Source organism: Chroicocephalus ridibundus, chromosome 4 (genome assembly GCF_963924245.1).
Source record: "Chroicocephalus ridibundus chromosome 4, bChrRid1.1, whole genome shotgun sequence".
Classification (NCBI taxonomy): domain Eukaryota; kingdom Metazoa; phylum Chordata; class Aves; order Charadriiformes; family Laridae; genus Chroicocephalus; species Chroicocephalus ridibundus.
Genome location: NC_086287.1, coordinates 77,309,058 through 77,322,543, shown reverse-complemented (window position 1 = coordinate 77,322,543; position 13,486 = coordinate 77,309,058). Strand labels below are relative to the sequence as shown.

Here is a 13,486-nt window from a genome sequence, read left to right as displayed (position 1 = left end):
AATATTGTTTTGTCAAAATTAGCTTACTTAAATAGTTTTCAAAGTGGTCTGAGAACAAAGATTTCAAAGCTGCAGCTCCAGCCTAATATTTACTTTTTACACTGTACAGTAGTTTAGACTTGCCAGAAAAAGTGCACTTGCTTTTTTGTTTTGTTTTGTTTGAATTTCTCTGCTTCTAGTTGTGAGATATATATGTCATTTCTAGGGGTATGGAACTAATTGAGGAATATGTCCTGCCCTTGTTGAGGTGAACAGGGCAGATAAATAAAAACTCCATTGGACATAAATCTCCTTCACTAACATCAAAGAAACAGGATCCTGCTAAGTGTATTTGTATAATGCAGTAATTTATGCAAAAAGCAGCTTTTGTCAGCAATGCAACAAAGCAGCTTTGATAAATGTCCCCTAATTTATTGTCATGTATCTCAAATCAAAGTAAAACATTTACAGCCTGCACACTGAAGGAACCCAGGCCCAGGGTACTTAAAGGGTTTCTCTCCCTTTCCATCTCCCCCCCCCCTTTTTTTTTTAAAGTACAAAAAGCTAAGTTGGGCAAAAGGTTAAAAAGGATCTGTTTTGAATGCTAAGTACTTTATACAAATTATGGGAAAAAAATAATAATGAAGCTGCTTAAAGAATGACAGAAAAGCCTGTACAAATTCAGATTAAAAAATCCGCTTAGCTTTTCTCTTATGGGTGGTGTTTGACGAATCATAATGTGGACGCTAATTGTCTTTTACAGGGACCATTCCAGTTTCTCAGGTTTTGGAGGAATAAAATGTTGACTGTAAGACGATGGCTGTTTGGAGTCAGTGCTTCCCTTCCCGCTTCGCCTGTGGATTCTTCGGAGCAGCTGTCTTTCATATGCATGGCACATTTTGGAAGTCAGATCAAGTGTGAGTCGTTGGGGGGAACTTTTATTACTGACTTTAGGCAGGAAAATCACACCCCAGAAGAAGAGAAGGCCAACAGTGCCATGAGCTCCATCCCCACCGCAGGGCTGATGGTACTTCTGTGGTGCAGAAACGTGTTGGCTTTTCTCCTTACTTCTTGGGATAATTACTAGACCTACTGGTTTGACATAGTCAAGCAGACTGCTTGGCCTTGTGTCATCTTGCATTGCACAAAAATTGTACAAAGGACCATTTTATGATTCAAGGGTATCATGAAGGGATATGGCTGACAAGGCGCAGTCTGAAATGGGCCCGACATGATGTTTGTTAGTGGTGTGAGCAGTTAAGTCCTTGTGTGGGCGAGCGTGTGGGAGCTGCCGTGTCCGTAGCCGTGTCCCCTGTCAGGAGGTCCCTGCAGGAGCCCTTCTCCAGCCAGATGTTCTACCTCCAGCTGAGCACTGCAGGGCCCTCTCTGCTGAGATCAGAAGAGAAAAATCAGCTACAAAGGGGCTCCTCACACCCTCAGGGCTGCTGCTGAGGTTGCAGGAGCTATACACCAGGGAAGGCCTGAAATCAGCTGGTTGGAGAGAGACCATCTAATGCCTATCAATCAGATGATAAATTAAAACTACATGGGCTTTTCAGTCACCCACAGCATCTTTCAGTTAAAAAGACCGAAAGTGATATGGCTCCTCCTCAAGCCCCTTTGATATTTAGGGGGAGCGATAAATTAAGTTCTGTTTCAGCAGAGATCTAGCACGGCTCCACATGTCAGTTTGCTTCAGAAGTAGACAGCATTTCTATGTTTTTTACTTAGAAAGCTCTGTTTATAATAAAACAAACATACAGCTTCAGGAGTATAATATCCTTTGAGTGGAGTTGTTTCAAAGTGTTTTACAACCCATCTGGTAGACTGACTCTAACCATTAGGCATGTTCTTGGAGAAAATGCCTTATTCACACAGATAGTAGTATGGTTCTGGTATTGCAAACCAGAAGAACGAAACTTTGCAAAGCCAGGCCTGCTGCACCATAAAACAGAGACACGGAGTTCACTGAGAAAGTGAAAAGGAGCAGTTGTTAAAAAAAAAAAAAAAAAAAAAAAAAAGGGTTTTATTTTCTTTGTATGAAAGTTCTGCCTGTTGGGAATGAGTCTGCCTCTCCCAGCACCAGCTCGCCTCTTGAAGGAGCACAAGTCGTCTGTACTATGGAGCAATTCACTGTAATTTCTTCTGCATGTCTGTCTTTGTTGCTGTTGTCATTAAGGCACGTATTAAGATTATAAGTTAATATATAATAATTTAAGTTAATATCATAATTACTAGGTTTACAATTAAAATTTGGTAAAAGTAGCTACAGTCAATGAAATGAGAGCTGTTCATGTTAAAAGCATCAAAAATACGCTTAACAAAGCTAATTGTAAATATTATGAATGTACCGTTTGAATCACAGGAAAGCCCAGAGGCCTTTGTCAGGTGTAAGGCTCAAGCAGGTCTTGAGTCTCCAGGAACAGGCAGTTTAAAAAAAAAAGACCAACACCCGCCCCCCCCCCGCCCCGGCCCCGAGAAATGCACAGCTAACTCCATGCAAGGCTATGTCCTCATCACAGGGTCAAGCAGAATGTGGTACAACAGCGCCAGGACTGAAACAACAGCCCAAGTGGGGATATGATGTCTATGTATATGTGTATGTGTACACGTGTACATGTATGTATGCAGAGTAAATCATGTGTGTATACATACCTTTATGCATATACAGAGACACACACCCTATATATATGTGTGCTATATATATATACACATATACGTATCTATGTATCTATAAGTATACATAGATATAAATATACATACACATACACACATACAGTGTGTGTAGCTATGCAGCACACCTGCTAAGACTCAATTATAAAATACAAGCTTTCTGAGCATCTGGGTGCCCGCCTTGTGGGAGATGCACTGGTAGGAGGGGAGCCGTGTGCACAGTGGGTCTGGCGAGGCTGGGAGCAAAGACCAGTGGGTGCTGGGAAGGGTGCCATGGCTGCACTGGAGGAACTCACAAACAGAGGACAAAAACCATTGCAGTTTGTCCCGCGAGGAATGGTGATGAGCAGAGTAAGAATTCTCAAAGGACAGTATCACCAGTGGTACCGGCGCTGTGCCATGTTGGGTAGTGGGGACCACTAGGTCCATTTAGCCTGACCTCTTGGGAAAGTGATGCCCAGCCTGTGCTCGCTGCATCTTTAAAAACTTCCATTGAACCATCTTGACAATTTGCCCTCCTAACCGCAGCGTACCGTGGCTTCCCACCCTCAGTGTGGAGCGTTGCCTGTTGCTGGACACTGAAACCCCAGCGCTGAGATGCTGGCCTGTGTGCAGGCTGTGGTGGCCGAGCTGCAAGTCAGCGGCCATCGCTGTGCCCTGCATGTGGGAAAGGGGCACACCTTGACCAAACAAAACCCTTCAAATGCTTCACGTGACGTATCGCATTTTAGATACTGCTAATTGATCTAACGCATGACAAATGATGTAAACCAATGCTTGACAAAGGTATATAAACAACAAAAGGTTTAGAGGGATATTATCTAACCGGTGATATTCTGTGGGCAGAAGGAGACTAAGCACAAGGAGCAAACCATTACATGAGATCTTCGTTTGATTTTATAGACAGAAACAAAAAGGAGAACAACGTGCCTGGAGATCATGAAAAAAAGGTGAAATAGAGCCATGGTCAGCAGAGCTCTTGAGCAGGTATGTCACGTTAAAAATACAGTCTCCTACAGCTTTTCATGAATGACTGCTCAGGTGTGGGTGTGCTGCCCTGATGTGGAGTTGAGTGGTGGCCTACGCTTGGAGTTTGGCATCAAAGGGTACTTACACCTTCTTGTCAATATATTCTGCCTCTTGCTTTCCATATATACTTTTTTTTTCTTGCTTGTTACAGCAATAAACTGTTTCCGTTTCTGAGCAGAGCCCCCGATGGCTGCACTTCTTTGTCACCCCACCAAAGCCCCCAGCTACTGCCGCGTCCTGCCCGCAGGGCTGGAGACGTGTGTGTGTGCTTGTTTGGGCTTCATCTTCATGAGGGGGTGATGCTGGTGTGCCAAAAAAAGTTTGGATTTTGCATGGCAAAAGGGGTCGAACACGGTGATCTTGGTAAAGAAGTCTTCCTTTAGCACATTTCCTTAACTTTTTGAGTAAGTGAAACCATGAAACCTTCCCCTGTTCTGTGTTTCCTTTTCACACCGATAAAAGCTTTCCAGACCCAGTTAGCAACCACTCACTTTCACTTTCTTCTTAGTACCACAAAAAAAATGGGAATTGCAGTTTTGCTAACATTTCAGGAAGGTGCCTGTGTTTTTCACAGTTAAATTAGCAGCAAATCTTGAAATATAAATCTATACGTTAATCAGATAAGCTGCAGGCTATGTGTTACAGAAGGAAAAACCTACCCACGGTGTGCTCTTCGGCCGTGGTGCCGCCCGTAGGGACGCCTGGGTGAGAGGAGGGGCAGCAAGCTGCCTGCACCCTGCCTGCACCCTGCCTGCGCCTCCAGCCCCGGCCAGGGCCATTTAAAATAATGTTAGTACTTTGTATTGACTGGAGGTTGCGATGAAATTTTATCCCAATACTTTTAAAGCAGAGACAGCTGTGAGTAGCTGTTAAATAGACACAAACAAGAGCTCAGTCCAAAATATGCATGTTCAACATAGTGCTTTATATATAAGTTGTGCTACGAGACCACAAAAATGAAGAAACCAAAACATATTAATTATTTGAAATAGAAACACTCTCTTTTTAAAGGCAGGCACCCTTTTTAGATGTCTTATTTAAGCGTTGCATTGATTTTTTAAATCTCTGAAGCCCCTTTATCTCAGTGCACTTATTTTATGAGAGTTACATTTTAACACATGGTTTTGGTTTATTATGTAATGCTTCAATAAGTAAATGCAAATTACCAATAATGATCTTTTTAATTTGAAACATAACTTGACCAAAATCAAACATTTCAAGCAAATAAACGGGAAGGGATTTTTTTCTAAAGTTTGTCTTATTTCACAAATTAGTTTCAGTGTCTGACACACACATACACATTTCAAAAAAGTTCACATTTAATGTGAGTAGGACAAATAAAAAAACCCCAACAAAATCAACACCCCCTCACCGCCCAATTTTGGAATGTGTCATTAAAACCACATGGATTTTAAATTCTTGTTCTTATACAGAAAATTGCATTAGCAGATTTTGACCTCGAGACTAAGCCAAGCTACATGTGTTAAAGGCCCAGCATCTCCGCTCTGATCCGTAGGACCGTTCCTGCATACTGACTAAATAAATGCAGCCTACTGATGTAATAGCATCCTGCATATGTCTCATATTAATGGCATTTTCCTAATAGTAATAGCATTAAAAGCCTGCCTACTTTGCTATTGAGTTACCCTATTTAGGATAATTTGCCCAGAAAGACTATCCTTGAGCAAGTGAACAAGCATATCATTTTATAACACTTAACTTAAAATATCGAAATCAAAGCAAGCTGACAGTTTGATTCCAGAACTTGTATTTTTCCATTAAAAAAAAAATAATCTGTTGTGTTTCTTGAATAATTTATTATCTGGATTTTTGTTGTATTTTCCACATGGAATTGATGAAGAAAAAATACTTTTTTTTCTAAAGAAAGTTTGGAAGAGCGAAAATTCACACATGGAAAACAAATGAGCATCGGGAAACACTCCTCGTAGCTAATGGCTACTTGGTATGTCGCCAGAATTCATACAGATCCTTAAAATCAAGTAAATTATGCCCGCAGTGATAGCTCCCTTTCGCTGGAGTCCCACAACAACCACCAAATGGCGGAGCGGCACTGAACTGCCAAATTTCATTTTTCACCTGCCGATTCCTTTCAATTAAGTAGATTCGTTTGCTGCAGAAGGGCCTATGCATATTTTATAGTCGGGCAGGTAGGATTGAGCTACCGTCAGGGCTGCAGCCTGCGAGCCCTCCATCCATCCCGGCCTGCCCTCCATCCCTGCCATCCATCCCTGATGGCAGGGTTTGTCCTACTCTTTGCTGAGTCAAAAAATAAAAGACACGACAGAGGTGAAAGCAATCAGACGCGTGCATCTTCTTTAAACAGCCCACTAAAGGAAAAAGGAGGGAATATGAGCTTTCAAAAGAATATAAAAAAAGCAGCGTTTATTCTCCTGTTCTGTTCTTGTGATAAGAGATCACACGCTTTAGCTGCCTTATTGAACTCGCAGGTTAAGAAACCTGCCACTCATCACGCAACAGATTAAATAACTGGCAAATTACGTGCTAGAAAAATTAGGATGGATTACACAAATATCTGTTAAGGCTATGATAAATATTTATAAACAATCTTCCTTGCAGAACATGTCTCTGTCATTCATTTCGCTGCAATGAAAAACCTGGAACAATGGAACTAATGACTACATTGTTCCAAAGTTAAGTAGTATATCTAATAAGGAAAATAATCAAATGAGCCAAATTCTTTATGAACACAACAGTGAAGCAATTAAAATAAATGTGATTTTCCAGATCAAAACTTCTGGCTGTTAATTGCTATATGGCACCTATCCTAGTCATATGAGTTTCCCTTGCAGCTGTTTTTATTTCATGATACATTTTGAAATCCCAGGAGCCTGGTCCTGGGATCTGCCATACAGACAGTTAGCCTGAAAACCAGGATACTTATCAAGTGTTTACAATCTGGGTAGATGAACTCTCAAGGCAGGCCTTTGAGAACAAGCTCTTTCTTGCCATTTGCATTTTGTTTGCAATGTGTTTCCAATGAAGATAATTTATTGATGCGGGCGTTGTAGGCTGGAGCGCGCGGGTTCGCTGCCGTAGGAGGGGAGCGCAGGCAGACGAGGCGCGGGGAGCAGGGGGTGTCCCCTCACTTGGGGTGGGGGTCACTGCTGCGTGCGCCGCGCCAACAGGCAGCGTGGTACCGGGGCTGGGGTGCAAATAATGCAAATACAATTCAGCTTTTCTCTTACCTTCCACCGCCTCTGATGCTCTGCATCTGACAGCTTCTCTTGGGTGTTATTTTTCTTGCAATTTCTGCCATTTATGGGTGTCCGAGTTCAGGACCAGCGAGCTTATTTAACCCGCAACACCCCCCCGCCTTGAGCTATAAGTGCCCACTGGAAACCTGGCATATTCCAGCCAGTTTATGCAAAGCTGTATTTTAGTATCTGTGGGTTGTTAATGAGATTAAAGAACTCAGTTACAGGGAACAACAAATGTAGTTTGTCCGACATTAAGCAGATATTGGCATCCTTAGGTGCAACTCAGGAGTCAGTGATCTCAGCTATCGAACAAGCTAAAGCCACGAGCAATATGATATTGATTAGACAATGGGTATTGTATTTACCCACATAGTTTTATTGGGTGAGGCTCAATGCGATGTATTTTTATTTGGGAAACTTAAGGAAGATAATTAAAAATGCTGTAAGGAGAGCCTAGCAGCCTTCCTGCTTTTCTTTTTAAAGGCTACAGATGTCTTGTCTTCTTTCTTTAAAACTGTGTGTGCTCCCTCCCCACCTTCCAAAAGATCAAGGGTAATAATAATAACAATAATAATACGGTATCCTGGAAATTTTCTACATGCCTCAAGAGAACTTTAATTTTTTCCAGAAACTGTTTTCGGACAACAGCCGCCTCTTCTGCTTTTCCTTTTACCCTGCCTGGATTGCCAGCGCTGCTGTGGCGAAGGTAACATTTTGTCTTTGAGCGTGGGGCCTTTTCTGTAGAAAACACACCTCTTGCTAACCGAAACCATGCAGAGTTCAGCTATCCTTCACAGGCCGTTTTTTTTCCTCTGTTCTGTGCCCCCCATCCCGTCCCTGCTTCCCCCTTGCCATTGCCAGGTGGTACCGATGCCAGCATTCATTTTTGCAGATAATACGAGATGGTTAAAACTTGAGCTTTAACTCAAGTTAGCTTCGGTTAAAAGTGTGGTGCTAGGAAGTGCCGGCTTGCAGGCCTGCCTGCGTTGCTGGCGTGGGTCAGAGTGACCACTGTGTGAATTTTAGTCCATGCCTCTCGCCGAAGGTTTGTCCCCAGCACGCCCAGGCTGGCTGTGCGGTACCCAGTGCTTCCCCACCCCGGGCATGCGGTTATGTCCCAGGTAGCCTTAAAAAACAACTAAAACACCCTTATGGTGAAGGCCAATATGGTGCTGCAGTTATTCTTTGCACCTTTCTGACTGCTGAATCCCGACTGGAGGAGCTCAACCTGCTGCCCAAGCCAGGACTCTCCGGGAGAAGGGCAGGCAGGGATGCAGCGATCAAAATCTGGCTGGGCAATGTCCGGCTGCATGCTGAGGTGAGAACGGATGCGAACCAAGGGGGGAAACCGCTCAGGGTTTGATGAAGAGGTGAACAAAAAAGCCATATCTAGGGTTGGACAACACCCCTGGAGAAGGAAAGCTACGGCACAGAGGCAGGAGCACAAAATAAAGGCAGGGACTTTTCCCACTGGAGCCACTGTTGGCAGGCGTGAGGCTGGTGATGCCATGGGCCAGGAGCATGCACGGGTGAGGTACAGCCAGACAGCGCGGGTGTAACCAGCCCTTCCAGCCCTTCCCAGCCAGTTACTGTTTGCTGAAAGGCACCGGCATCTTCTGCAGTCACAGCCGTGCATCCGCTGGTCAGGGAAGGGGAAGCCTCACTGAGGGGGAGAGAAATGTAAAGATTTTCCAAGATAATTTTAAGATGGTTTTATATTGAACAGTGCTCATAAACCAGTAACTCCCAAATTTATCCAGAGCTGTAACTTAGGTAACACCTTCGTACTTTGCACTCCCATAATATACACATACTTTTAAGTCCCTGTACTGCAAATTGTGAGACAGTGTCCAGACAGCAAATGACACCTCCCTCCTGCTCAGCCCCTGCCGGGTGAAGGTGGCCCATGTGGTGAGGGGGGGGCAGCCCCAGCCCCGCCAGGAACACTGGGAAGCTGTGCAGACTGTGTGAACCCATCCCGGTGTGCGGGATGAAGAGGATGTCTTCTAGATTCCTCACATCCACAAACATCTCAACCGATCGGTCCGAAGCACCCCTGGAGAATATGTCCTGTTTTGCTTTCTCCCATCAATTGCATTCCCTTTCTCTGAGGGCTTGTTCTTTGTCTTTTTTTTTTTTTTTTTATAATCCCACAGCGCTGTCATGTTTGCCAGCCCCAACATCACGTTCCTCTCTTTCATCAGACGACTGAGTCATAGCATCTTTCAATTTGGACTCGCTTTTTTTTTCTTTTTTTTTTTCTGTGGGACTTTGGCCCAAACACCACAACACACACGGCATCCGCCCAGACTCGACACACAGCGAGGCATCCGCCCAGCATGGGGGTGAAATGGGACTCATATTTTCACCATCTTCTTTGCCCCTGGGAATTTTGCCATACTGAGACTATTGTATCTGCGTTTAGATGTGATAGCTTAGCGTTTCCCCATGGGTGACTGCTGCTCTCTGACTCTCCAGGCTTCTAGCCATGGGGCTTTTAATTCTTTTTCTCCAGCCCGGTCCATCCCTGATGTACCGCTGGTGCTGCCAGCTCCGGTTCCCATTTGTAAGGCAGCTTCTGACAGCTCCCACCACTCCTGCCACTCTCGAACCTGATGCTTTCCAGCTCCAGGCTCTGGGAGGAGAGGTGCGAGGCAGGACGCGTGGAGTGCCTGGAGGAGTGGGTGAGAGGCTCCTGGACCCGCGCTTGGAGCAGCTTCTCCATCTGCACCACGTCACGGGAATACAAAATGGCACCGAGTCGTACTTTTCCTTTATTAGATGTGGGCAAACTTGGCTGGAGCACAAGTGCAAAAGCTCGTCTTTCTTCAGCTGCTTGTAATTCATGCTTGAGCAAGAGCATTATTTGGGGCTTAAGTCAGACTCTTCTAAGTAGGTCACAATTCTTCTTCTAGACACAAATGCCTGCCTTCGACTTCTCAGAAACATGGATTCTCAGTCTCTCCTGATTTGTGTAACACCTCAGGTGCCCTCTTATCAGGTTTATCAGCTCATCAGATGAATCCACAAAACAAACAGTTACTAAGTTGCTGCCTGCATAGGGTTCAGACTTGGAAAAGTTCCTCTGCCTTGGGTGGCAGCCATTTCTCTGTCGGATTTCCACGGCTGATTTTTTCCCATTTTAGTGATGCTCCACTGTTAGCCCTGTAGCCAGGTAAAAGGATGTATCCTGCATCTCCTGTGGTCGTTGCATCAATGAGAGGACAAAAGGCTGCAGAGATGGCCAGGAAACTCCAGTCCATATGGGGCTTGTTGTCTGAAACAGATGCCGTGCAGTCCACGCTATAAAACGGAATTCATTTTACAGAGATCGATTCCCCAAATCATCACAGCATGTGTTAGACATTACTCATTTTGCATAGCACTATAAGGGGTTCGGACACACCCAGGCATACGATGAGGGAGATAAAGAACACAACGAGATAGAAAATAGAGTGGAAGAGACTACAACACAATACGATACAACACACAACAAAGATGGTGTAGAGCTCATCACTGAACTGGCAGGATATGGCTGTTTGATATTTCTGCAGGATAGTTCTGATAGTCTACACCAGCTCACCAGCCTGATGTTGAAAATGATAGCGGTTTGCTTGTTTCAAGCCAAAACAAAGAAACAGAGAGAGAAAGAGAGAAAAAGAGAAAGAGAGAGAGAGAGAGAGAGAAGTTCTAGCAGATTCAATGGAGGTATGAGTCTGACCTTTAAAAATACTGGTGGGAAGTAGGAACCAACCAACCACCCTACCTCTCACCAGAGGTGGAGACTTGGACGTTAATACAGTTTTAGTGAAGTCGTCTGGCCAGGGGAGACTGTCCGTAGGGGTGGATAGTGCTCATTAGAAGACAGATGTTGGGACATTTATCCGCATCACACTCCCAGATGGTTTTTATTCCTCGATTGCCACTTTGGAGTGCAGTGGTAAAATGCTGGAGCTGGAGCGTGGCTTTTTTCTGTGGTCATCTTTGTATCACTGAAACGAGTTGAAGTGTTATTTTACAATGGCATACAGGATGCCCGCAGGCTTTTATGGTTTTTTTTTTTTGTGTCTGTGAAGTTATTTTTTACTTCCTCTTCTAAAAAGAAACAAAACGTTAAATGTCTAATTGAATAGCCTGTTGGAAAAGCTGCATAGGAAGGCTGAGCACATGAACTTCTGTGAAGCAAATGCCTTTGTTTCCAAACAGTCTAGTGATAGCAAATATTTATTGACATTTTCCTTCCACAGGGGCGTTAACTATTATAATTTGCTCATACGTACATCATGAGGACTTTCAGATTTCGAACAGAACATCTGTTGGTCAAAGATGAAAAAAACCCCATATCTATTTTTCCAGGGTTATGAATCTAACAGCATCACAAATTATCGCTAGGAAAACATTTCAAAAGCCTGAACTTGCACTTATGGAAAAAGGAACACAGATAGAGGAAACAGATAAATATGCGTTGTGTTAGTAGGCTTTGTTTTCTGAAATGATATATTGTTCCGGAGAAGCAGTTAACAAACAAATTATTGTCTGTGTCCAATACGGCCAGATCTTTGGTTCCACCGAACAGATGTTGAGGTGAAGCAGATTAAAGCTTAATTCACAATAGGGCTGTACCACAGGAAAGGTGCCCTAAGTTTATCTATTGTTAAATAATATAATTTATCGTCTTAGAGGGCTACGGAGCAATTTCTGTTCCTTTTCTACTTTTTGAACAAAGATTTATAACATAGATACTCCCCAATTTTAGATATTTGCTGCAGGTTATATTTGAAAGAATTTCCCAAAAGACTGATAACCCTTTTTTTTTTTTTTCCCTTAACCACAGTCAAACCAGTGAACTAATATGATGCCTGCTTCAAATAAATGTATTTGCTGCCTCTGTGCATGATAAGTTTTCATTTAGTCTATGATCAGCTGACAGTATGCAAGTTTGCAGATACCAGTAATTGAATACAGATAACCTTGGTTGTTGACCTATGCAGAGCCATGACTGTCTAGTTTCCATTGTTTCTGTTTTTGCTAGTTGACACAAAACTGATGTGGGCTGAATTTATATATTAGCCATCCATTATAGTGGGAATTGCTTATCATTATGGATGGATATTGCAAGAAGTTTCTATTTATTTAACCTAATAAGATGGCAAAAATGAAGCTGATTGGGCCAATTCAGGATTGGATTTAACCCTTAGCAACCTGGTTAGTTTCTGCACGGATAGCAGGGCAGGAAAAGGACGGCTGCCTTAGTTCTATTTTTTACAAATTGATTTTCTTTTTGGTTGGAGGGATTATTTTTTCTAGCAAAGAATGCCATGAAATATTGAGGAACTGTTTGAAGTTGAGGGTGGCAAAGGAGCCAAGCAGTGCTGGGTATCCAAAGCCGCTTGGCTTCTGATTGCAATAGGCAGCTAATTCTCTTAGACTCCATTGCGAGCCCAGTCTGAAAAGACTATGAAGTGGAGTTTGCCAAGAGATGGAGAGGACAGTGGCAGCATAGTCCCTGTGAGAACTGCCTGCTATACACAGCTTGGCCTTCAAATTGCATACCAGAAGCACTCTTCTGCTGGTTGGGGCTGTCCCCAGCCTCATGCATGTTACAGGCAGGACGAGACTCCTTTGGCTGTTTGCGGTGATTGTGACTAACTTGGTTTTAATTTCACCCTGGCTGTGATTAGTTGTGCGAGTTCCCAGTTACCCATGAGCCTATATAGGTCTCGAATGAAAATCTGTGTTTACAACGACAATGTGCCTATTGTAAATTGCTTACGCAGCAGGTACGCTACTGCAGCCTAGGAAAGACTGACTGCGGAAGGGCAGACGCAAATCAAGAGAGACATCTTTTCTCTTCTAAACTATTAAAGTGATGGTCAAACTCTAGCCCCACTGATGCTGATGGCAAAACTTCAAGGCAACTAATTGCCTGGTGTCAGTGGCACTATGGGCAGCTTTTTTCCCACCAGCGAGGAAGAGAAGAAATCCTGCATGAAGTCCCTATGGAGGGGCCGCTGGACTTTTCAGAAGAAGTGTCCATTAATTGTGGGCATATGACCGGGCTATTGAGCCACCTGAAGAGCCTTTATGTCCCAGCTATTCAAGCCTTGCTCATATTGTGCACCAAGACTCATACAAGGTTTGCTCAAGACCATGAAAGCAAAACGTCTAGCTGGAATCCCGATCGCCGCGTGTACTACAGCAAAGGACACAGAAACACGATACTGCAGCTCATATTGAAATCTCTGCTTTTAGCCCTTGTCATAGCAGCAAGGGCAAGTGCCATGAAGTCCCTCTATGGCTGAGTCCTGTTTTTGTTAAACTGTGGTTGTCAATCAAGGTAGCTAAATTGATCTGGTTTTTCAAAATGGCTTTCACCCCCTCCTGTAAATGGTTTTCTTGGCAAATACAGTTTTAAAAATCTAGGGAACCATAAAAAGGAAACTTTTAAGCGCCCCTTTCTATTGGCCACCTTTCTGAACCCCGTCACCTAGCTCACGGATCTCAGTTTGGCTGCAAAGATGGACACTGGGAAGCTGTGGGAATGCAGCACCCAGTTAAGGTGTTGC

At 43.7% G+C, this 13,486-nt stretch overlaps 1 long non-coding RNA gene across 1 annotated transcript in view; it reads left to right on the top strand.

Moving 5' to 3' along the window:
- Positions 1–774: 774 nt before the first annotated feature.
- LOC134515098 (uncharacterized) overlaps positions 775–13,486 on the top strand; it is a 45,821-nt gene continuing 33,109 nt past the window's right edge. Inside the window, exons 1-3 of the long non-coding RNA XR_010070872.1 lie at positions 775–896; positions 3,556–3,639; positions 7,549–7,626. This is a non-coding gene — a long non-coding RNA (uncharacterized LOC134515098). The remainder of the gene's footprint in view (positions 897–3,555; positions 3,640–7,548; positions 7,627–13,486) is intronic.